The sequence below is a fragment of the Narcine bancroftii genome, chromosome 4, assembly GCF_036971445.1.
Source record: "Narcine bancroftii isolate sNarBan1 chromosome 4, sNarBan1.hap1, whole genome shotgun sequence".
Lineage (NCBI taxonomy): Eukaryota > Metazoa > Chordata > Chondrichthyes > Torpediniformes > Narcinidae > Narcine > Narcine bancroftii.
The window spans coordinates 216,021,595-216,044,487 of NC_091472.1; the positions used below are offsets into that span (position 1 = coordinate 216,021,595).

Genomic DNA, 22,893 nt, shown 5'->3' on the forward strand with positions numbered 1-22,893 from the left:
AGATCAAGGAAAGGGGGGTGTGTTACTGGTGATGGATGAAGTGAATTTGAGGTTGGGACAGATCTTGGGAACAAAGTAGATAAAGCCGACGAGCTCATCATGGGTACATGAGGTAGCACCATAGTCATCATCGATGTAGCGGAGGATGAGTTGAGGGGTCTTGCCAGTGTGGGCTTGAAGCTTGGATGGTTCTGCGTAGTCAACAATGAGGCAGGAATAACTGGGGCCTATTTGGGTACCCACGATTACCTCTTAGAACAAAGAAATTAGAGCATTATAGCATAGTACAGGACCTTTGGCCCACAATGTTGTGCCGAGCTATATATACTTACGCAAAAAAAGCTAAACCCTCTCTACCTCATAACCCTCTGTTTTTTTCTTTCATCCATGTGCCTGTCTAAGAGTCTCCTAAAGTCACTAATGCTCCAGCCTCCATCACCTTCCCTGGGAATGATTTCCAGGCACCCACAACTCGCTATGTTGTGACAAAGTATATAGATACGTTTTTGGGAGATAGATTGGGGCAGGTTTTGGTGGAACCAAAGTACAAGCACTTTAAAACAGATCTTATTTAAAATACTAGAGCTCTTCCCCATGCTAGATGTGTCGGGGCCTCAGAGCCTTTACAGAGCTTTGGAGAGTGCCCAAGAGACTTCACTAATGGATTGTTGTTTACAAAAAGGCAACAGATGAAAGAGCTTGTCAGAGCTGCAGATTGTCTGGAGCTGTTTTAAGGCCATGTGGTTTTGCAAGCAGAGTCAAACAGGTTTTCTCTGTGTGTGTGTGTGTGTGTGTGTGTGTGTGTGTGTGTGTGTGTGTGTGTGTGTGTGTGTGTGTGTGTGTGTGTGTGTGTGTGTGTGTGTGTGTGTGTGTGTGTGTGAGAGAGAGAGAGAGAGAGAGAGAGAGAGAGAGAGAGAGATCAGTTCCTCAGTTTTACAGTCAGCAGCAGCAGCTGAGACTGAAACAGGACAAGCTGGCAAGCTTGTGGAAAAACCCCATTTGGAAGATGGGCTGTGAGTTCTTAGTTCAGCCAAAGGAACTGCTCACGCTGACTATTGGAGACCCTCATATTTACTAAACAATATTTATTTGTATGTATGACCACTTGTCCTACATATGTATTGTTTGTGTGCTATGTCTGGTTGTGTGTCAGCGAGGACTGGAGAATGCTGTTTCGTTGGGGTGCACTTGTACAATCAGATGACAATAAACTTGACCTGATTAGAATGTGTGGCTCCACCAGATACAGCAGTGAAAATTACTGACAACGGTCCATGAGGGGGAAAAAATAATTTGGAGGAGTCGCTGTTTGAATGAAATATAATTGAGGGAGAAGAGTCTCGCCAACATCAGCCAGTTGCACTGAATAGCCCATTTTCTATGCTGTCGATCCTTTGTTAAATCGTGGTTCTGTTGAACACGAGGGTAAGTAAATTATTTGAATACCTTCCCAACTCCAAGTCACTTGGGTGAAATGGTGGAGTATTTTTCTTCCTCTCTAACGAGGGCAGTGCCAGGGATCAGTATCCTCCGCGTCTGGGAGTTCAAATCCCACAGGGTTAAATAGGAAGGTCTGCAGATACTGGGATTGAGTGCAGTGCGCAGCGTCCACAGGAAGTGACCAATGTCTCAGGCCTGAGCTCTTCCATCAAGATCTGAGAAAAAAGGCAGACAAGTTCTTGAATAAAAAGATGGGGTGATCTCTATATTTATCTTTCAGGGATGCACCCATTGGCTGACTGAACCTGGGGCTCCTCCCACAAAAGGGACCATTCCACAGCCCCCCCCCCCCCCCCCAGCATGGACACTCCTCCATTCTATTGTGAATAGCTGCCTATCCGCTTTGTATAACTTCTAGTCTTTTGGAGTTGGGGGGAAAGTGGGTGTTGGGGAAGAAGGGGTGGGGAGGAGGAGGCTAACAGGTCAGAGGTCATGGGGAGAGAGAGAGAGAGCAACTGAGAAGTGATGGGGAGAGGGGGTAGCTCTGATAAGGGGAGGGAGCTGGAGCACAGAGGGATAGGGGAAAAGAGAGACTTGGGGGAGGGACTTTACAGAAATTGGATGAGTTGATGTGAAAGCAAGCCAGCTAAAGCCGAATCCGAGGGTGGTATGGTTAGCCTAAAGCTATCACAACACCAAGCGACCCAGGTTTGATTCCAATGCTATCTGTAAAGGGTTTGGATATTCTCCACATGACTGCAAGGGATTCTTCTGGATGCTATAGTTTTCCACCCTTCGACAAATGTGGTAAACTATTGTGATGTATAATTGTCTGGGACAGGCATACCTATTGGCCAGTGATACCTGTGGCCCCTCCCCACAGGCTCCTGTATAAATGTTCCACAGTCCCCCACTGCTCAGTGCAGGATAACCAAACAGTAGCGATGTGCTTGAGTTCTTCAATGACTAAAAGCCTATTGGTTTCTCTACAACAGCCTTTCGAGTAATTGATGGTGCATCAGGTTAATTGGTGTATTTGTAGGGGGGGGGGCAAGGTTCATGAGCTGGAAGGGCCTGTTACCATGCTGTACATCCAAATTTAAATTTGAAATAAGTACTGAAGTCAGAACTTCAGGGAGGACCTTAACCAATGAGGAGAAGATGACTCCAGCCCCCTTAACTCTAAATGCACAGTGGAGAGGTTGATAAGAAGGGACTTGCCCAAAATTGTACCAAACTATTTAGTGATGATCCTCTGCGCGGTTAACCAGAAGGGCTTGTGAGTCATTTCATAAGTGGAACCATGGTCTTGTCCTTTGTATCAGTCAATGAACACCAATCCTTTGACTGACCCACAAGCTGAGATCATGGAAGGCTAACTTAACATGATGAAGAATAAAGGGATATCCTCAGATAAGGAGCAAAACATGAAAATCTGCACATTCCTTGATTGAAGAAAATCATAGAGCTGGAGAAACTCAGCAGGTCAAACCATGTAGCAAAGATAAAGATACTTAACCAACATTTCAGGCTTGAGCCCTTCAAGGTAAGGGCAAAATGTAGATGGTGGGGGGGTGGAGCATGGTTCCCACAGGCAAAGTGGAGCAGGGAGGGACAGCAGAGCAGCAAACAAGGGAAGGGGGTGGCCCTGCAAACGGAGAGAGGGAAGGGGGTGGAGATCTGGAGGAAAGAAGACAGAGGGATGGAGGAAGGGAGGGAGAATGGGGGGTGGGCTCACAGTCAGTGCCTTTCGGTGGGCGAGTGCCCAGATGGAAAATTAGGTATTGCGCCTTCAGTTTACGGGTGGCCTTGGTTTGGCCGTGCACGAGGCCACTGATGGATAGAAGCGGGGCGTAGGTCTGAAATGGTTGGCCCCTGAGAGATCCCTGTTACTGATGCTGCTCTCACACCCCTACCCTCTCCATTCACAGAGCCATCTCTCCCCCCACCCCTACCCTCCTGTTTGCTGGTGCGCCCTCCCTCCCTTATCCACCTATTACCTCCTGTCTGTGGGACTGTGCTCCTCCCCTTGCCCCATGCCCCCACCATTTTGTTTAGGCAGCTGCCTATATGTTGACAGAGCACCAGACTCAGTGGGCAGCACACACACGCACCCCCACTCCTTGAAAGATTGTGGGTTTAGGTAGAGATGGAATTTCAGCTCGAACCGCCAGCTGCTGCTTCTCTCCCACTGGCATTGCGCAACCCGCTGAGGTCCTCCAGCGGATTGCGCTCGGCTTCAGGTTCCAGCCCGTCGTGCGACCCCTTTAGGGATCTGGATCCACTTAACTGCTCCTGTTTCATTGAAGCACTGCTGCCTTCTCAGACTTGCGCCAATTGGTCCCAGCGAGTCAGAGCTTTTCCAAGCATCACTCCCATATTTGGGAAGCAGGTGGCATCTTGGGAATCAAGCTTCCTTTACTTATCATGTAATAAAACATGAAAATGTCATGTGCATGATCTACTTCAACTTATGTCTGCCATGAGGTAGACAGTCGCTGTGAGCATTGCCCAACACCCCCAACAGTAGAAGCAAAAGAGAGTCCCTTCAGAGTCACCGAGTGTCCTTGGATTTGGTTCCAGTGCTCCCGCAGCCACGCAGATGCCTGTTCGAATCGTCGGCCACCTGAGCCCCAGATCCAAGCCTCCAACACGGCTAGGAAGCCTTCAGTGGCCGAGGCCCTTCGGGTACCCTTCTTGCCCTCAGCGCCCTCTCGGATCCCAGTGGTTCTTGTCACATTTGTGGCCCGAAATGTGAAATTAATAATACCATCACCACATGCTTTACCAGTTGAACATCTCCGTGTCTTTATTTTCCTGCTTCCCTTATTTCATCATCCTGCACCTTCCACCTCCAGTGCATACCATCTGACTTCCAGTCAGGTTAATACATATCATGCATATTCATTATCATGACAGTTCTGACACCCAGTCCTCATGAGCCGGTCTCCAGCAGCCCCGTAGCTCGGCGAGGATCCTTTGACCGGACACCAGCAGCCCACCTACTGTGTGGCTCCTGCAGCCGCCGAGCCCTTCGCCAGCCTGCTGCCGTGGTCACCTTCCTGTGGTGTCAATTCCCAGGCTTCTCCTTCTCAAAAGGGGGGGAGAGGTGTTCTCCCCATTTTTTGATGTTAGCTGCTCCCCCCGGAGTCGGCAACAACTCATGGTCCGCTGCCCAGCACAGGCGTCACCATCTTAGGTACAGACCTCCGTGCTTACAAGATTTAAAAAATACTTTCTCAGCTCTGTTTAAAGCATGCACAATCCAGTGGCATTAGTACTGGGTGGTAGGACCCTGCGGAGCAGGGCTGTGTCTCTGCTCCTCGCTCTCCTGGGTCTGTACCATCAGTATTGCTGCTGTTGCAGCAGCTTGATTTTTTTTCCCTCACTAGGCATCAGAGCTCCGCCCCTGATGCAGACCCTCTGCTGTGGCCGCACACCACGACTGTCCTGGAGAACAAGGGAAGCAGAGCCCCAACGTGTGTGTGCAGGAGGATCTCTGTAGTCTGGGATAGGAGACCTCCTTCAAGTTGTGGGGACAGGACACTTGGATAGAATTCCCTGGACTGTTCAGCAAATTGACCTCACTAGAGAAGTGAGGTGTTCTCTGAGGCAGTCCCTAGGGATGGAGGATGATGCCTTACCTCCTGTGAACCCAGGAGCCGGTGAGCGTGCTGGACTTCTTCAAGGAAAGATTGACGACACCCTCGGTCCACCTGGTGAACACACACACATCCCCCCAACACGCGCACACACTTCCCCAACGCATGCATGCCCACACCACCCCCCCCCCCCCCACCCACACACACACACACACACACGTAGGCATTCAGGCTATTCGACCCTGTCGACAATTTCAGACATATTTAGGCTGTTAGGTACCTTTCCCTTTACCATCCCTTAACCTTTTGACAACCATATGGCAAATTCCACTCCCACACACGCCAGAGGGTGACCAGCATCAGAATCTTCCATGACCACAGTCTAACCATTACCCATTTGTATCCCACAATGACACATCACTTCAAGATCAATCCACGTTGAAACCTCCTTGGCATGTTGCCATCGCCTGCCACAGATCCCTCTGATCATCAGACTCAAGCTTGCGTTGTCTTCCTTCACTAACCTACTTCATGAAGAGTACTTGTGTTTCCACGCAACCATCCCCAGTGGGAAGAATAAAAGGGTGAGCCATCACTAAAGAATTAATAGTATACTTGGCATTGTGCAAACCGAGTGGAGCAATACTTTCCGCTATTTTAGAGATTTTCCTTGGACGTGTGTCTGGCTGGTCTCCTGACATCCACATATGACTCAAAGTAATTGTCCTAACTCCCTCTTTTTCTTTAACACCAGCCAGCTCTTTAAAATGCCTTTGCTTGTACGAACCTTGAAAGTTGAGTGAGGAACATCTAACATATTTATTTCCATTCTGTATCTCCTTGCTCACTTCTGGCTTCCAAAATCTTCATGGCTTCCAAACTGAACGTCATGAACAATGCAGAGGTCTGACTTTTGGGGGCACCAATGGTCATTTGGATCCCCATTTTTTAAAGTCTTGTCAACTTTACTCCTCTGACAAGAGGGCACTTCCCACCCCCCTCCCCCCACCTGCCGGCCCCCCGTTGGCCGCCCCTCTCATTTTCTATTGCTCTTCAACCATCTATCACCCACCTGCCTCTGTTTCCCTGCTCTGCCTCCTCCCAGCTCCTTCTGCCCATCATCCTTCTCTCCTCCCCAGTCTATCTGCCGGCCCCCCGTCTCTTCACCTGAGCATCCTGCTCTGAATCAATGCCCTTCTCATTCCCACCCCTGAAACACTGGAAAGGCACAGTGGAAAAAGGCTGCCAACGTCAGAAATGGCCGTCCATGACCTCTCCTTGCGACCTTCAGGATAGTTTTAACAACTCCAAAAAGTGCAAAACCCACACTGCCCAATTCTCCCACCTATGTTTTGGAGGGTGGGAGGAAACCAGAGCATCTGGAGAAACCCCACCCTTACAGACAGCGGCAGGTTCAAACCTTGGTTGCTGGTTCTCTGATAACGTATTGCTAACTGCAACACCAAGTATGCAGCCTGAATTCTAACACCTCTAGGTTCAAGAACAGTTGTTTTGGTTAAGGGAAATCACCAACCCGGTGAAAGATGTTGGTCTTTCAACACATGGAGATGTCCGTGAGGGATAGCTGCCGACTGACTGCCGATGGACACACACAGCCAATGGTGAGGGTGGTGTGGGGAAAGACCACAGTCTGAAGTCCTCCTTCCATTACTGGGCATCGGGGGGGGGGGGTGCTGAGGCCGGAGGGGAAGCCCCTCAGACCAGAGAGGGAGGGAGTAAAGACAAGGATTCGCGGTGGTGCCAAGGGTACTGAGTAGAGAGCGTATGTAACAATGTTCAGTGATTTATGGATATGGCAACTTTGCACAGTTTTCATTTGGAAATAATTTTATTGTGAATAAAGTTTATTCTTGGTTAAAAAAAAGCCCCTTGAACCTCCCCATTTTACCCCAACCACAAACTATTCCGCAACTACTAAAATCTGTCTGTACTGTGGCACAATGCTTTGCTCGACTGGCCAGCTGTGAACTTTTATTACTTAATTTTCTTTTCCTTTTATATTTATTACCTTTGTTTTCTCTTTGGGGCATCTCACGTGTTAATTACATTGATATTGTTCTTAATATGTTTTAGGCACCAGTTCAGATTTATTGTCAAGACGTCACGTACAATCCTGAGATTCCTTCCCCTGTGGGCGGGCTGGACAAAATTTCAACTCATCGGTAGTGCAAAATCTGCCACATTGCCTCTGTACATGTGCATGACATTAAAGGCTCATGTTCTCTCATCCAATGAAATCATGGCTGTTCTGTCATGTGACTCCTGACTTGTGGTTTCTCCATTTCGCTGAACAGAGTCTATCAGAGTTTAAATTTAATAAATGACTGATTAATAGGTGAAAGTTCTGAGTTCCTCCCATGTTGTTTCTGTCGATGAGTGTTCCAATTACCAATGTTGTTGATGCTCCTTCCCTCTTGATCTCCAGACTAATGGTTTTTCTCCAAGTCCACTTAAAAGCCTTCCCCTTAATGTTTCTAACAACGCCAGCCTACTTTGGGTAATCTTTCAATCAACACTTGGCTCCCGGTTTCATTCCGATGAATCCATATGGAACTCTCCGTGAGGCCCCAACGTTCCTTTTCAAAGGTCAGGTGTTCAGTCCTGACATCGCTCCTGTTTTCTGAACAAACATGAAACTTCCAAACATTTCCACTATGGTTGGATGAGCTGAGATCTTAGAGTTCCTAACTGGGTCTTAACTTATCCTTATTTGCTAGAAGGAACTGAGCGCGTTAAATGAGCTGATGGTGATTTTTTTTCTTACATCCTGTAACTGTGGATCTCTGTTCCCAAGATGGCTGCCCCTGTGGCCACAAGGGGTTGCAGATTCCGGGGAGCATCAGACACTGCAGGGCACCAGAAATGGGGAGAACGCCTCCTCTCAAGAAGGAGAAGCGGAGGAGACGATCCTACCAGGTAGTGACCACCGCAGTTGACCAGCAAGAGGCTCAGCAGCTAAGGGCTGTGGGTAGCTTGCGGTCGGAGGACTCACACCAGGCTGTGGGCTGACTGGTTCATGGGGACCAGGTATCGGAACTGGGATTCGAGCGGGCAAGAAGGGCACTGGAAGGGCCTCGGGCGCTGAAGGCTTCCCGATTGGGTTGGGGGTTCGGATCCGGAGCTTGGGCGGCCAATGGATTGAACAGAAGACAGTGCAGCTGCAGAGGCGGCGGGACCAATGGAGGCTGGCAATGCTCATGGTGCCTCTGTCTGCCTTCCACCTGGCAAAGGTTGACGTACATCATGTATATTAGATTATTTGTATTGTAATGTGACAATATAAGGAACCTTCGGGGAAAAAAAACTTGAATTGAGCCTATGTCAGCAGATTCCCATCAGTCTCCCACAGTTGTTTACAATATATATCAACAACTTAGATGTGAGACTAGATACCAACATCTCAAAATTTGCAGAGAACACGAAGTTGGGTAGCGGGGTTGGCTGTGTAGAGGACGCTAGGAGGGTGCAGAGTGATTTGGACAAGTTAGGCAAGTGGGCCAGGACATGGCAGATGCAGTATGATGTTGATAAATGCGAGGTTATCCACTTTGGAGTTACGAACAGGACAGAGGACTATTATCTAAATGGTATCTGTTTAGGAAAAGGGGAGATGCAGAGAGACTTGGGTGTTGCTGTGCATCAGTTGTTGAAAGTGGGCCTACAGGTGCAGCAGGTGATGAGGAGGGTGAATGCTATGTTGGCGTTCATAATGAGATGATTCGAGTCCAGGAGTAGGGAGATCCTGCTGCAGCTGTACAGGGTCTTGATGAGACCACACCTGGAGTAGTGCATGCAGTTTTGGTCGCCTTATCTGAGGAAGGATATCCTCGCCATGGAGGGGGTGAAGAGAAGATTCATTAGGCTGATTCCGGGGATGGAAGGACTTGCATATGAAGAAAGGTTGGATAGACTAGGTTTGTATTTTATGGAATTTAGAAGATTGAGGGGGGATCTTATAGAAACATTTAAAATTCTTAAGGGTTTAGACAGACAAGACGCAGGAAGGTTGTTTCCAATGGTGGGAAAAACGAGAACCAGGGGTCATAGTTTGAGGATAAGGGGAAAGATTTTAGGACTGAGATGAGGAAAAAATTCTTCTCTCAGAGGGTAGTGGATCTGTGGAATTCTTTGCCACAGGAAGTAGTTGAGGCCGGTTCCTTATTTAAGAGTAGGTTCGATTTGGCCCTTGTGGCTATGGGGATTAAGGGGTATGGGGAGAAGGCAGGAACGAGGTACTGATCAGCCATGATCATATAGAATGGCAGTGTAGGCTTGAAGGGCCAAATGGCCAACTCCTGCACCTATTTTTCTATATTTCTCTGAAACCTATTCTCCCTCACACATTTCTCAGCACTTCCCCAATTCTCTCACCTGCTACCTTTATGACCGAAGCTGACTTCCTCACACCTTTGGAGTTGAACCGGAAAGTCTGCAGACACCGGGGTCGAGTGCATGACACCAACATGCTGGAGAAACTCAGCAGGTCACAGAGTGTCAGTAGGAAGTAAAGGGAGACCTGAAGTAAGGCCGGTCACCCTTTCACTTCCTGCGGCTGCTGAGTTTCTCCAGTACGTTTGTGTGTTGTATCCTGGCCACTTTACATTCCACTTTCATTAATCCCATCCTCAGATCCCCCCTTCACCTCTCAATTTACCACTCGGGGGCATTTAAAGTGGGTGATTCACCTACCGATCCGGACGTGGAAGCAAACGGTGTCAGACAGGAGGGAAAGCCTTGATGCACATATAAATTCCATGCAGGCCAGCCCCAAGGTCAGAAGTGAACCTAGATCAGGGTCTCTGACAGCAAAATTGTCCACACAGAGAGGGAGGAGAAAGGCAGAGGTGACATCTGCACCTATTAAATATTTTTAGGCTTACAGAGGGTTCCGGGGAGTTATCTGGGAAACCAGGCCCCTCTACTGTGGAGGAGAGGAAATGACACACAGTGGCGGACCAGTGAGGGGCTCTGAGGCTGAAGATGACACAGTCAACTGGAGGCGAGGAACCCAGGCATGCTGCTGACGGCTGCAGCCAAGGTATTCTCAATGGGCTGCGGAAAGCAGCTGAAGACTGGCTGAAGGGGTACCAGATATCGGTGCTGGGATGCGAGAGGGCACCCGAGGGCCCTGAAGGGAGCTTGGGTAGCTGATGGTTTAGACTGAACTCTATGTGGCCACAGGAATCCTTGGACGCACGGTGGGGTGGGGAAGACACTCCCTGCTTCTCTTGCTCTGACTCTATAAAAGGTGCTTCAAGCAATTTCTGCCAATGGCAAATCTGTCTTTATCGCATGTCAAGAAATTGAATCTTGAACCTAGAGTTAAAGAGAAAAGTCTGCAACCGCTGTAATTGTGGTGCAGCACCCAAAGGTGCTGGAAAAACTCAGCAGGTCATGCAGCGTCTATAGGAAGCGATGGGTAACCAACGTTTTGGCCTGAGCCCTGTGTCAAGGAACAAGCAAAAAAACAGGCCGGTGTCCTGAATGAAAAGATGAGGTGGGGAGGAGGAGAGAGGAAGGAATGGGATAGGAGCAAAGACTAACAGGTTGTGGTGCTACCACTAGGCACATAGAATGTATGGGCTGGCCCACCCCCAAACCTGTGACTCCTCCCTCCCAGATATCCCCATCAAGGCTGTTATGCCCCTAACCCCTCCCTCAGTACCTGCTTGGGAACCAGGCCAGCAACACGCAAGCTATGTTGACACTTTAAGGTGATTAAAGCCTATTGATCATGATTGTCTGTCTGACTGTGGTTAGTAGTACACAGGCAAGAGGTTGTACATGGTTGTACATGGAGAGGGCACGAGGAAACAGCTGGGAAGTGATGGGAGAGTGGGTAGCTCTCTGAAAGGGGTGGAGAGCTGGAGAAAATGAGATAGAGGGATGGGGAAAGAGAGAGAGAGAGATGGGGAGAGACCTAACAGGCACCAGAGAAGTCGGTGTTAATACCATCCAGTTGGAGAGTGGCCAGATGGAATATTAGGTGCTGCTCCTCCAATTTATGGGTGACCTTGGTTTGGCAGAGCATGAATCCATGGACGGACATGTCAGCGTGGGATTGGGATGGTGAATTTATGAGTAGCCATTGGAAGATCCACGCTTTTGCGGCGGACGGAGCCAAAGTGCTCAACAAAGCAACCTGCCATTCTGCGCCCAGTCTCTCCTCCAAAGTAGAGGAGATCACAGCAGGAGCACCATATGTAGCAAATGAACCCTGTTTTCCCTGAGCAGGACTGTTTCGAGCCCCAAAAAGGGGCAGGGGAGGTGATATGGCATTTCCAGCAGTTGCAGAGGGTGAAGGGACGAGGGAGTCGTGGAGGGAAGGTTTCTGCAGAAGGTGCAGAGGGGAGGGAAAGGGGAAGATTGTGTCTGGTGGCGGAATCACATTTAAGCAAGCCATCAGTCAGTGACACTGGGCTGGTGAACAGTCCATCTCAAGCAGCAACCGAACCTGCTTCAGAGACATTGCTTGACAAGAGATCAATTGCTCATCTGGGCCAGAGGGAGCCTCAATTTAACACCTCACACAGGAGAGCCACGCTCCACCCATCCCATACAGATGTGCCAGCCAGGACTTAGTTCTCCAGAGAGAAGCGAGAAACCTGACCTTCCCCCCCTCCCCCCTTACCTCACTCAACCACACTGTGGATGATTAGAGGCTTTTTCCACTGGCTAACATGAGGGAGTAGAGTTTAATGAGACTTGGGGGGGGGGGGGGGATGGTATAAGGTATGATTTTCACATAGAGAGTGGTGGAATGCACTGTCAGCAATAAGAGACTACTGAATAGATTAATGGAACTATGAGAAGTGGAGGATTATGGAGTTGGGAAATTTGAGGCAATTGTTGGAGGAGGTGATGAGGTCACCACAACACTGTGGGCCAAAGGGCCTGTACTGTGCTGTAGATTTCTACGTTCTAACTCATGTGCTTCATACCAGATGCCTGGTCATCCAAAATCTCATCCCTTAGACAGAGATCAACAAATGGGTCATGGTATGTTTATTCCAAGGGTGGAATCCCATCTGATGATTGAGTCATCTTAACCAGACACACAAATATAACATTCCCAAGCTGAGTCAGGGACAATGCTAACATGTCTGTCCATGGCCAAACCAAGGCCATCTGTAGCAACCTAATTTCCCATCTGGGCACTCTCTAACCGGAATGGCATTAACATCGGCTTCTCCTGTTTCTGCTAACCCACTCCCCATTCTCCCTCTCCTCCCCATCCCTCAGTCTTTAATTCAATTTAGATTAATATAGGCAGAAAGCCTGGTAATTGTCCATGAGTTCATGCCACCTAATTCACATCCAATTGACCTACACCCCCTGGTGTGTTTCAAATGGTGGGAAGAAATCGGAATTTCTCCCCCCCCCCCGGGAAGACCCATGCAGACACGGGGAGAACGAACAAACTCCTTACCGAGTTTGAACCCCAGTCCCGATTGCTGGTGCTATAAAGGCGTTGCATTAACCACTCTGCCAACTGGGCCTCCAGCTCTCCTCCTCCTTCCCCTCTCCATTCACAGAGCCACTACCCCCCCCACCCGCTCCTTGTTTGCTGGAGTGCCCTCCCTCTCTTATCCACCTCCTGTCTGCGGGACTGGTCACCTCCCCTGCCCCTCCCACCCACCATTTTGTTCAGACGCCTGCCTACATTTTGCTCTTAAATTGAAGGGCTCAATGTATCTTTATCACTGCTACTGTTTGACCTGCTGAGTTTCTCCAGCATTTTGTGTTTAATTTTACCGCCAACTATGTGTGTGCCATAGGCTAAACGAGCCATTCGATTTGAAAGAAAATATCCTTATAATCTTCGGCAAAGCAGTAGGTTGTATAAGGAGGCTTCAAAGTTTGTGCCAGTGGACTGTGGTACATTCTCAATGATTTAACACCCCTAATGTAATAGGGTACAGATATAAGTGTACTTGAGTATCATTCTGCTGCCCGCCAGTCTCGTCGATTTCCAGGGCGACCCGTCGGGATCATGTGTATGTGCACAGTCAATGCTGCGACTGCAAAGCCCTCCCCTCCACTGACCTAGCTTTGCAAACTGGCGGGAGGACTTCATCCTCCACTCACTCACTCTCTCTTCACATCTGGGAGGGCCTTGGTCCCCTCTGGAATGCCCCAGATATTCCATCTGTTAGCAAAGGCAGTCCACTGCGCATGTCATGTGTGGTTGCTCTCTTCCCCTGGGAAATAGTTCAAACTTAGCTCACTCATAAATCAAAGTACTAAGTATAGGAGTTGGGTTGCTATGGTAAAATTGTATAAGTCATTGTTGAGGCCAAATATGGAGTTTTGTGTGAAGTTTTGATCATCCAACTACAGGAAAGATATCAATAAGATAGAAAGAGTGAAGAGAAGATTTACTAGGATGTTGCCCGGACTTCAGGAACTGAGTTACAGGGAAAGGTTAAACAGGTTAGGACTTTATTCCCTGGACCGTAGAAGAATAAGGGGAGATTTGATAGAGGTATTTAAAATTATGAGGAGGATAGACAGAGTAAATGTAGATAGGCGTTTTCAACAGAGGGTAGGTGGGATAAAAACTTGAGGGCATGGGTGAAAGGGGAAAGATTAAAGGAGAACGTGAGGGGGAAACTTCTTCACACAGAGGGTGGTGGGAGTGTGGAATGAGCTGCCAGCTGAAGTGGTGAATGTGGGCTCAATTTTAACATTTAAGAAAAATTTTAGACGGGTACATGGATGGCAGGCCAGAATGCTCTCCATGGTCCACCTGTACTTTATTTCCTGCTATTATCAGACTCTTGAATAGTAAAATGACACAGATTTATCTCTATGCCAACTAATCTCTTTCTGTCACTCTCTGTGTGGGATTTTGACTGGTCTGCAGACAGAGCAGCCTCTATCACATGGAGGATGCGACAAGGACTTGAACTTGGATTATCCTGGAATTCCAGGGCACAGGTCCATACTTCCCGTTGTGACTATTCAAGCGTCCATCCCAATGACCCCACTGTGTCCTGCATGCATTTCTGGAGCCGCTACGGAAACGGACCCTTCCACCCACCGAGTCCCTCCGCCACCATGTTCCCCTTTCCACTCACCCAACCCCAATCCCATTTTTATAATTCTCCCAATGGCCTCACCACTACGAAGGGGACTATTCACAGTGGCCCAATTAACCCACCCACCACCCACTGGTCTTTGGGGGACACAAGAGGAAACTGGGTTGGGGGGGGGGGGGTCAGAATGGCACCCGGAGGAAACCATGAGGTTCTGAGGAGAAATTCAGGATGGAATCTGGGCCTCTGACCCTAGGTGCACTCGCTCCTTTCTTGGCCCTTCTGGATGATCCCGTTTTTACTGCCGATGGCAGACCATAAGAAGTCATTACCTGTATAAGAATAGACCTCCAAGTCTCTCCTCTGGCTCGATGTAATCTGCTTACTAACCCACCTGCCACAAACAGAGTATATACCCTATCCCCTAAATCGTCTCTCTCTTCTCTTCCAGAGAGCAGCAAGACTAGGATTCCCCAGTGTCTCATGTAACAGAGACATAATTGAAACATGTGCCAAGTTATTTCTCCTGTAGAGTATTACAGACACAAATAAGGCTACCTGAGCCCAGGGTGGACAGTACATGCAAGATCCTGACCAGAGTTGATGCGGAGAAGATGACCACACTTGCAGAACTGGGGCTCATGTTTAAATGAAAAAGATTGCTCATTTAATTCAAAGGTAAGTGAATTTTTTCCTTGAGACTTAGCAAAACCTCCTTCAAAGAGAGGACAACAATTTTTGTTTCAAAAGCTTTGCTTCCTGAACATAAATTGGGGATCATGAGAGACACCATCAAGCTGAGTACAAAGATTATTTCAGATTTGCTGTCTCACGTAGGAGAAACATTAAATTAACTTTTATTGAATTTAACAGGCTTATTTGCCTATTTGATGCTGACACATTGCGTTAGTTCAGCCGACCTAGAAATGTTTGGCCACTGATTTTCGTTTGTATTCAGCATCTGATGCCTCTCGTGTCGGTGTCCAACAATAGTCAGCCGGCATGGATGGATTCCAGTTGCCCTGATACCGCTTTTCTACGGTGGCAATGTCCTGGTGGAACCTTCCACTGTGTTCATCGCCAGGAAGGAGTCCAAGAGCAAATGCAGAAAATGAATTTTCAGTGACATGTTGCACCATGGTTTTGTAGGCTTGAAGCAGACTTAAAATATTACAGGAAATCACAAAAATATCTAAAAAATGGTACATGATAGGAAAATTCTCAGGTGATTTTCGTGATCAGCATCCCAAAATCCATAAAATGCACCCAAAAGTGTTCAGGAAGCCAAATCTTCATTGCCCAGTGATGCCTGTTCCAGGAAGATTGATTACCCATAGTTATCTATTACAGCGCCAGCAACCCAGGTTTAAATCCACCGGTGTCTCAAAGGAGTTTGCATGCTCCCCTGTGCCTGCGTGGGCTTCCGCTGGATGCTCTGGTTTCCTCCCACCCTCCAAAAATTGTACGGTGTTGTAAGTTAATTGGGTGGCATGGGTTTCAATGGCCAAAATCAGCTTCCACCACGATGTAAATAAATTTATACTTGATAAACAAGGAGGGTGAAAGGCAGCAGGAGGTAGATATGAATAACTTGACAACATTTTACAGGAGCACAACTGAGAGTGTCCCGTCCAGCTGCATTGTCAAGTGGGACAGTATCTACAAAGCATTGGACTGGAAATCTATACAGAGGATCGTCAAAACAGCCGAGAAGATCCCTGGGGTCTCCCTTTGCTCTGTTGACGACGCTCACCAGCAGCCTTGCTTAAATAGAGCTCAAAGGATTACAAAGGACCCTTTCCATCCAGCACACAGTACCTTTGGCCCACTACCATCAAGGAGGGAGGTACAAGAGCATCAAACTCAGCACTGTCAGGCTGGGAAATAGCTTCTTCTCGCAGGCTGTGAGACTGATGAATGCTATCCTATAATCAAGTAAATCACCCCAAAATATTTCTGTTGTAGCAGCCCGCTACCTGGCAAGCGAACCAACACTCAAAATGGTGAGTTAGATGCACCGTTATAGATAAAGAGTTTTAATTTGAAAAGATTCATAGAATACACTCATGATTGGCAGATTTAAGAGGTTTGGATGCTCCGGATTCTCTGTCTGGTTTCTGAAGGTCGCTATTTGATCTATATCTTTACTTTATTTAATATAAGGTAACCTTAATTAGAGAGAGGAGCAAGAATAGATTTTGTTGTAGTTCTTTTGTTGCTTTTTATTCCCTTTTCCTGCCTTTTTACGATTATATATGGGCTTAATCATCATTGTTCCAGATCATATCACATTAGACAGATATTACTCTGCGTTTTGACCAAGACTTGGTTAATTGTAATTCGTTCAGAATGATCTATTTTTAAGAAATAATGTTTAATCAACAATTATGGATGCACACTTAAGGGGACAAATCGTAAGTTCCTCACCCAAAATTAAGAAAGATATAAAGGAGAGTTAGAAAAAACGGTGGAGCCAATGCATAGGACAGGAAAATAACGTAAATATTTGTGTATAATGTGATAATGCGACCCCCCCCCATTTTTGAGGGAAAAAAGGGAGAAAAATTTTACCCCCATGTATAAATATGACCCCCCTCCCCTCGCCTGCCCAAGTTGCGCTACCGTCTCTCTCCCCCCTCTCCTACCCAAGTCATGCTGCCATCTCTCTCCCCCCTCTCCTACCCAAGTCCTGCTGCCATCTCTCTCCCCCCCTCCCACCCAAGTCGTGCTGCCGTCTCTCCTACCCCACCCCCCCCAACCTAGTTGCGCTGCCCTCAATATAGTCGGCTGCTGATAATGAGTGGTTCAACATGAACCATCATACCACCCACAGAGGTTTCAATCATTGCGTCTCCAGCAGCACGAGTCGGGCGGGCGAGGGCAGGAGGCCGGCAGTGTGAGTCGGGCAGGGAATTGAAGTCTAGATTTATTTATTCATCACACTACTCACAGAGCTTTCAATGTTTGCATCTTCAAGTTGTATATAATGTAACAGCAGCCGAATACATTGTTAAACCTGGCAGAACATTTTTTTTAAATTATAACCTCGTGTATAATGTGACCCCTCTACTTTGAGCTCATATTTCGATACAATTTTTTTTGCATTATACTTGAATATTTACGATAAATCTCCCGAGGATTGTTCACTCAGGCGGTGCCATCACGGGCACCAGACCACTCCATCGAGGACATCTACTACAGGCGATGTCTTAAGAAAACAGCTTCTATGCTCAAAGACCCCCTCCCCCCCCACCACCCAGGCCGTGCCCTCTGCTACCATCAGGAAGGAGGTACAGGACCCTGAAGACGAGCACCCAGCGGCACATGAACAGCTTCTTCCCCGCTGTCGTCAGATTCCTGGACAATGAACCACACACCCTGCACCACATTCTCCTATTTTCTTGCACTATTTGTTTATTTTTGAAATGTATCACAACGTGTGCACTGTGACGCCGCTGCAGAACAATGAATTTTGTTACATGTTCATGAAATTAAATTCTAGTTCTGCCTGTCTTTGAATCTGGTGGATTGTGAGCTCGCACTCGACAAAATTGGGGTGGGGAGATGAACTCTATAATATCACAGCATATAAAACAGGCCCTTTGGCCTTTCTAGTCTCTGCTGAACAATTTCTCTGCCTCGCCCTTATCCCCCCATGCATTTTGTGTTTAATTTTACCGCCAACTATGTGTGTGTCATAGACTAAACGAGCCATTCGATTCGAAGGAAAATATTCAACCTGATAATCTTTGGCAAAGCAGTAGGTCCCTGTCTATGTATAAGGAGGCTTCAAAGTTCGTGCAAGTGGACTGTGGTACATTCTCAATGATTTAACACCCCCAACACCCCTAATGTAATAGGTACCAGCACCCGGACCTTCATCAATCTGGTCAACAATGGGACGTAGATTTGAATAAACAAATAGATGATTGAGATTGGATATGTCAAGAAATCTAAAAAGTACAATAAGTGTAAATTAGGGGCTGGGACAGTACAATTCTATTCATCAGTTTTAACACCACAAAAGTTTTCGAAAAAAATTGAAGCAGGCACTTTGTGAATTTATGTTGTAGATGTGGACAGGAAATTGGTAAATTTTTGCATTCGAATTGGCAGTGCACTTTTTGGTTAGAAATAGGTGGTTTATTGCAGTGAACAAACACAAAACATGAGGAGGCTGTGCTACAGGCTTTAATCAGCTCAAACCCTGTATACACCAGTCTTAATATCTTTGCTGGCTCTGCACGTGCCTGGCTGCTGGCTTCAAGTGTCTAACTGACCCGGGAGGGGGCCAGCTTGAGTCTATATACAGGCCAGTGATTGACAGCCAGCCAGTTGGGGTCAGCCTCCCAGATTGCCTACCTGCAGGTACAGTGGTTGCCCCCTGCTGGTAGGAGTTCAGCCAGTGTAGTGGTTGCATCACCTGTGACAGATGATGTTATATTTTATATTGCAAATAGATATGTTTTAAAGGAGATAAATTGTGGGTTTTTTTCTTTTAGTATAGGTCACAAACACCGATCTCATTTAAAGTGCAGGCTCCTGGTGCCTTTTTAAAGACGATGGACTTTGCTGAAGGACTTCACATGTAAGTACTAATTGGACATGCTGTGGAGTAATGGATTATTGTTTTAGAAAGCAACAGATGAATGAACTCAGAAGTTTGGGTCCAGTGCCACAGTCTGTCTGAATGCAGTTTGCTGTTCTAAGAGGGTCATGTGATTTTGCAAGCAGAGAGAGAGCGAGAGAAGACCAAACAGGTTTTCTCTAAGATAGATAGAGAGAGAGAGAGAGAGAGAGAGAGAGACTGCTGGTTTTCTGCAGTGGCTTTTGGAAGCTTGTTTGAAACCCATTTTGAAGACAGGTTTTGAGTTCCGAGTTCAGCGTGTTCAAGGCCCTTGTGATCCATACAAGAGGAGATGGCTGGCTGTATACCATTTTGCCTGAGATAAGGGAAACAGAAAAGGCACTCTGTGATGACCTGAAAGAAAGAGGTAATCATCTGGAAAACCCTGATGGGGAAAGTTTCTTTGGCAAGACACCGAAGTGGCTGATCAGAATGAATCAATTTGTGTGTATCCAACGAGCAATAAATCTCTCTCTGAAAACCAACAAGAACCTTCCAGAGTGGTAACCAATTACCTTTCAAGCACCAGAGCCTGATGAAGATTCATAAATGTTAAATTCTGTGCACAGTATAAGAATTGCCTTATACACAAATGAATTGGAGGAATGAGAATGAGATTGGACTTTGAATCAAAGAATTCTTCTGAACTTAGACACACATTACATACATGAACACTTAGAATTAGAAGGGGGTTAAGTTAGGTTAAGTTAATAGTAATAATTTAAAGTTTTTTATGTTTAAAGAAAATTAAAAGTAACTTTTGTTTAAGTAACCATTTGTCTTGGTGAATTTCAATTGCTGCTGCATTTTGGAGTCCTCTAGGCCCATCACACACCATAGTTCTCAACCTTTTTCTTTCCTCTCACATGCCACTTTAAGTATTCCCTATGCAATCAGTGCTTCGTGATTAGTAAGGGGTTGCTTCAGGTGGTATGTTGGTGGAAAGAAAAAGAGTCGAAAACCACTGTTTTAATCATACCTAATTGACTCGTTAAGTGACGGTTTCATAACTCCAAATGAAATGGGCAAAATGATAATTTTACTCAAGCCAAATATTTCAGTCACAATTGGGTCTAGAGCCGTGATTCTCAACCTTCCCTTCCCTTCTCACCCACATCCCACCTTAAGCAATCCCTTACTAATCACAGAGCACTGATGGGATAGGGATCACTTAAGGTGGTAGGTGAGTGGAAAGAAAAAGGTTGAGAACCACTTGATAATTGGAATGAACATTGGGGTTAAATTCCAACAGGATCCAAAGTTATTGTTATTGAGTGACATTAAGGGTGTTAAACCAAAATTGAAATTGAATATGGATCAAGTGAAGTTTGTTCAAGTTGCTTTAGCAATAGCCGTAAAATGTTTTGCCATAACTTGGAAGTTGGACACGGATCTGGGTGTAGAACAGTGGCGTGCAGAAGTTCAGAGTTGTATACAACTTGGGAGAAATTACTTATAAATTAAGAGATAAATGCCATATATTTTGGAAAATATGGTGCCCATATTTACAAAGTGTGGGTGTGACTATTTAAATGAAGCTCTGACATTCCCTTTCTCCTAAAGGTTTCAGTATATTAAAGGAAACTTTAAAGTAATAAGGGGTCCTGTTGAGGGCCTCTTGCCCCTCTTTTTCTCTAGTAAGAGAGTAGAGGGAAGATGGGGGGTATATAGGGAGGGGGTTTCTTTATTCTTTCTTTTCTTTTTATGTATTCAGATTTGATTTATATGATGTGAATTCCTTGTGGTTTTATATTTATAAGTAAAATTTAAAAGAACAATTATATGATACGATGCCTTTGTCATTTAAGACCAGACTATAAAACAGTAATTAACAAGATAATGTTCCTCCAGACAGACCATAATGATGCGGGCACATCACAAGATTACACAAGAACAACGGAGACAACGCAAGACTATGCCTTTCCTACACCAGACAAAACACAAGGAAAATAAACTGCACAAGATTAGAACACACCTTCACAGTGAATAAAAATACACGGTGCAAACAATACATTTGTATTACATTTATATTAATTTGTAATGTGTGAATTATATGACATGCTTTTTTGCTATATTTAGATGACTTTTTATGTAGGATTAATATGTTAAATGCACTAAAAATACTTTAAAATATATCTTTATGTATAGATGTGATTATTATGTGTTGTGTGTGTGTGTGCACCGCAGTCTAGAGAAATGCTGTTTCATCTGGTTGCATATTTATAGTCAGATGGTAATAAATTTGAACTCGAATATGCTAAGCAGGTGAGGGGTTACACTCAGATCAGCCATGATCTTATTAGGTTGTGGGACCGGCTCCGGGGGCCTCGGTGACCTGTCCCTGCTCCGAAGTCATGCGCTCGTATGCCGCACCTTCTGCTCTCCATTCAGTAGTCTTGGGTAAATTCTGGAAGTCTCAGGAATGAAGATGCCGAGTTGCTTTTCTCCGAGTGGATGAGCAATGGCTGGAGAGAAATAAAGGGGTGTGGCGAACCAGCCTCGGATGTGATTGGGTCTCTCTGATACAAGATTCGCTGTGGCGTGGACTCTCCACCATCTGGCAGGGCAGATACTGTAGCAGAATCCTGCTACCCATAATCCAGGGTCTCAGCCATGGGTGGTGAACTGTACCAGCCCTCCCTTCCCAATTTAACCTGGGAAATCCTTGCAGTGCAGAGCTGAGCCTGTTCTTAGTGAAGCACTGGATTGGAGGAACCATGTTTGCTCCAGTTGCTTGCAATCCCTTCACAACTCCAGTTGATTTTATGTTGGACGTTGGCCAGTGGCTGATCAGCTAATGGGCAAATTTAGCAGTCTGCCAATTCAGTCATGACCAATGTAAACTGCTACACCCTTCAAGACAGTTTATTTTGGAAGCATGGTAGGGTTCAGAATTACATTCTCTCATAGGGCTTTGTGTTCCCACAGAGAATTACCTTGGATGATGCCATCCCTGCCAAAAGGCCCTTGTGTGTGTCCAGAATCAGAATTAGAATTTATTGTCATGAGCAAGTCATGAAATTCGTTGTTTTGCGGCAATGTAACAGGGCAAACATTCATATAAAAATACTGAACAAAAAGACAAAGTGGGCCAGTGTCATACTTTATCTGATGTCAGCGGGGAAGAAGCTCTCCTTGTGCTGCTGAGGACTCGTCTTCAGGCTCCTGTACCTTTGTCCCAATGGTAGCAGAGGGCATGGTCTGGGTGGTGGGGGTCCTTGAGGAGAGAGGGCTGCTTTATTAAGACACCACCTCTTGTAGATGTCCTCAATGGGGAAAAGTCTAGTGCCCATAATGTTGCAGGCTGAGTTAACAACCCTCTGGAGTTTTTTTTCCTGTCCTGGAATTGTGGATAATGAAGAAGGATTTTCATTAGAGGGATTTGGACGGCTTAGAAGAGTGGGCTGAAAGATGGCAGATGGAGTTTAATGGTGAGAAGTGTGAAGTGTGCTTCATTTTGGGAGGAATAACCAAAACAGGACGTGCGTAGTAAAGGGGAGGGTAGATCTTCGGAGATGTTAACACCCAGGAGTTTGAAGTTCTGGACCCAGGTGGAGAGTTATTCTACTTGAGTCTGGAGACAAATTTATCAAAGGACTCAATTAGTTTATAAGTTGAATAATGGATTCAAGATTCAAGACCCCCTACTGTCCATATTACTGGTGAATATCCAGTCACTGGAGAATAAAATAGATGACCTGAGTGTAAAGCTGCCTTATCAGAGGTGGGTAAGACAAATCTCAGTTGTTTGGTGCACTGAGACTTGGCTAACAGAGAACACACCAGACCCCGCTATCTGACCAGATGGTTTCACCATCCATAGACTGGAACAGAACCCGGGTTCTGGAAAAGGGAGAAGGGGCGGTGTGTGCTTTTTTGTTAATACTGGGTGGTGCACGGACACTAGAGTTATGTCGACCTCCTGCTCTACTGCCTTAGAGCAAATCACGATTAAACGCAGACCCTTCTATCTACCCCAAGAGTCCTCATCAGAGATTCTCACCTCTCCCGATGCTGATTACAAGCAGGTACTGTGGAGCTGTACAATGTGGTCAGTCAACAAAAGACGTCCCAGCCTGACGCACTACAAATCGTCGTCAGTGACTTTAATATGGCAAACTGCTGAACTGCCGTATTCCTGATTGCCTGGTTCCAGCCTGTCCTG

At 46.4% G+C, this 22,893-nt stretch overlaps 1 long non-coding RNA gene across 3 annotated transcripts in view; it reads left to right on the plus strand.

The window, feature by feature from the left end:
- Window positions 1-20,739, plus strand: part of LOC138760043 (uncharacterized) — a 29,669-nt gene extending 8,930 nt beyond the window's left edge. For 2 of the 3 annotated variants that reach the window (XR_011355349.1, XR_011355351.1), the window contains exons 2-7: window positions 1,244-1,425; window positions 7,858-7,979; window positions 14,553-14,779; window positions 15,710-16,104; window positions 18,604-18,689; window positions 20,580-20,739. This is a non-coding gene — a long non-coding RNA (uncharacterized lncRNA). The remainder of the gene's footprint in view (window positions 1-1,243; window positions 1,426-7,857; window positions 7,980-14,552; window positions 14,780-15,709; window positions 16,105-18,603; window positions 18,690-20,579) is intronic. The other variant, XR_011355350.1, reaches the window with a different exon arrangement.
- Window positions 20,740-22,893: the final 2,154 nt, after the last annotated feature.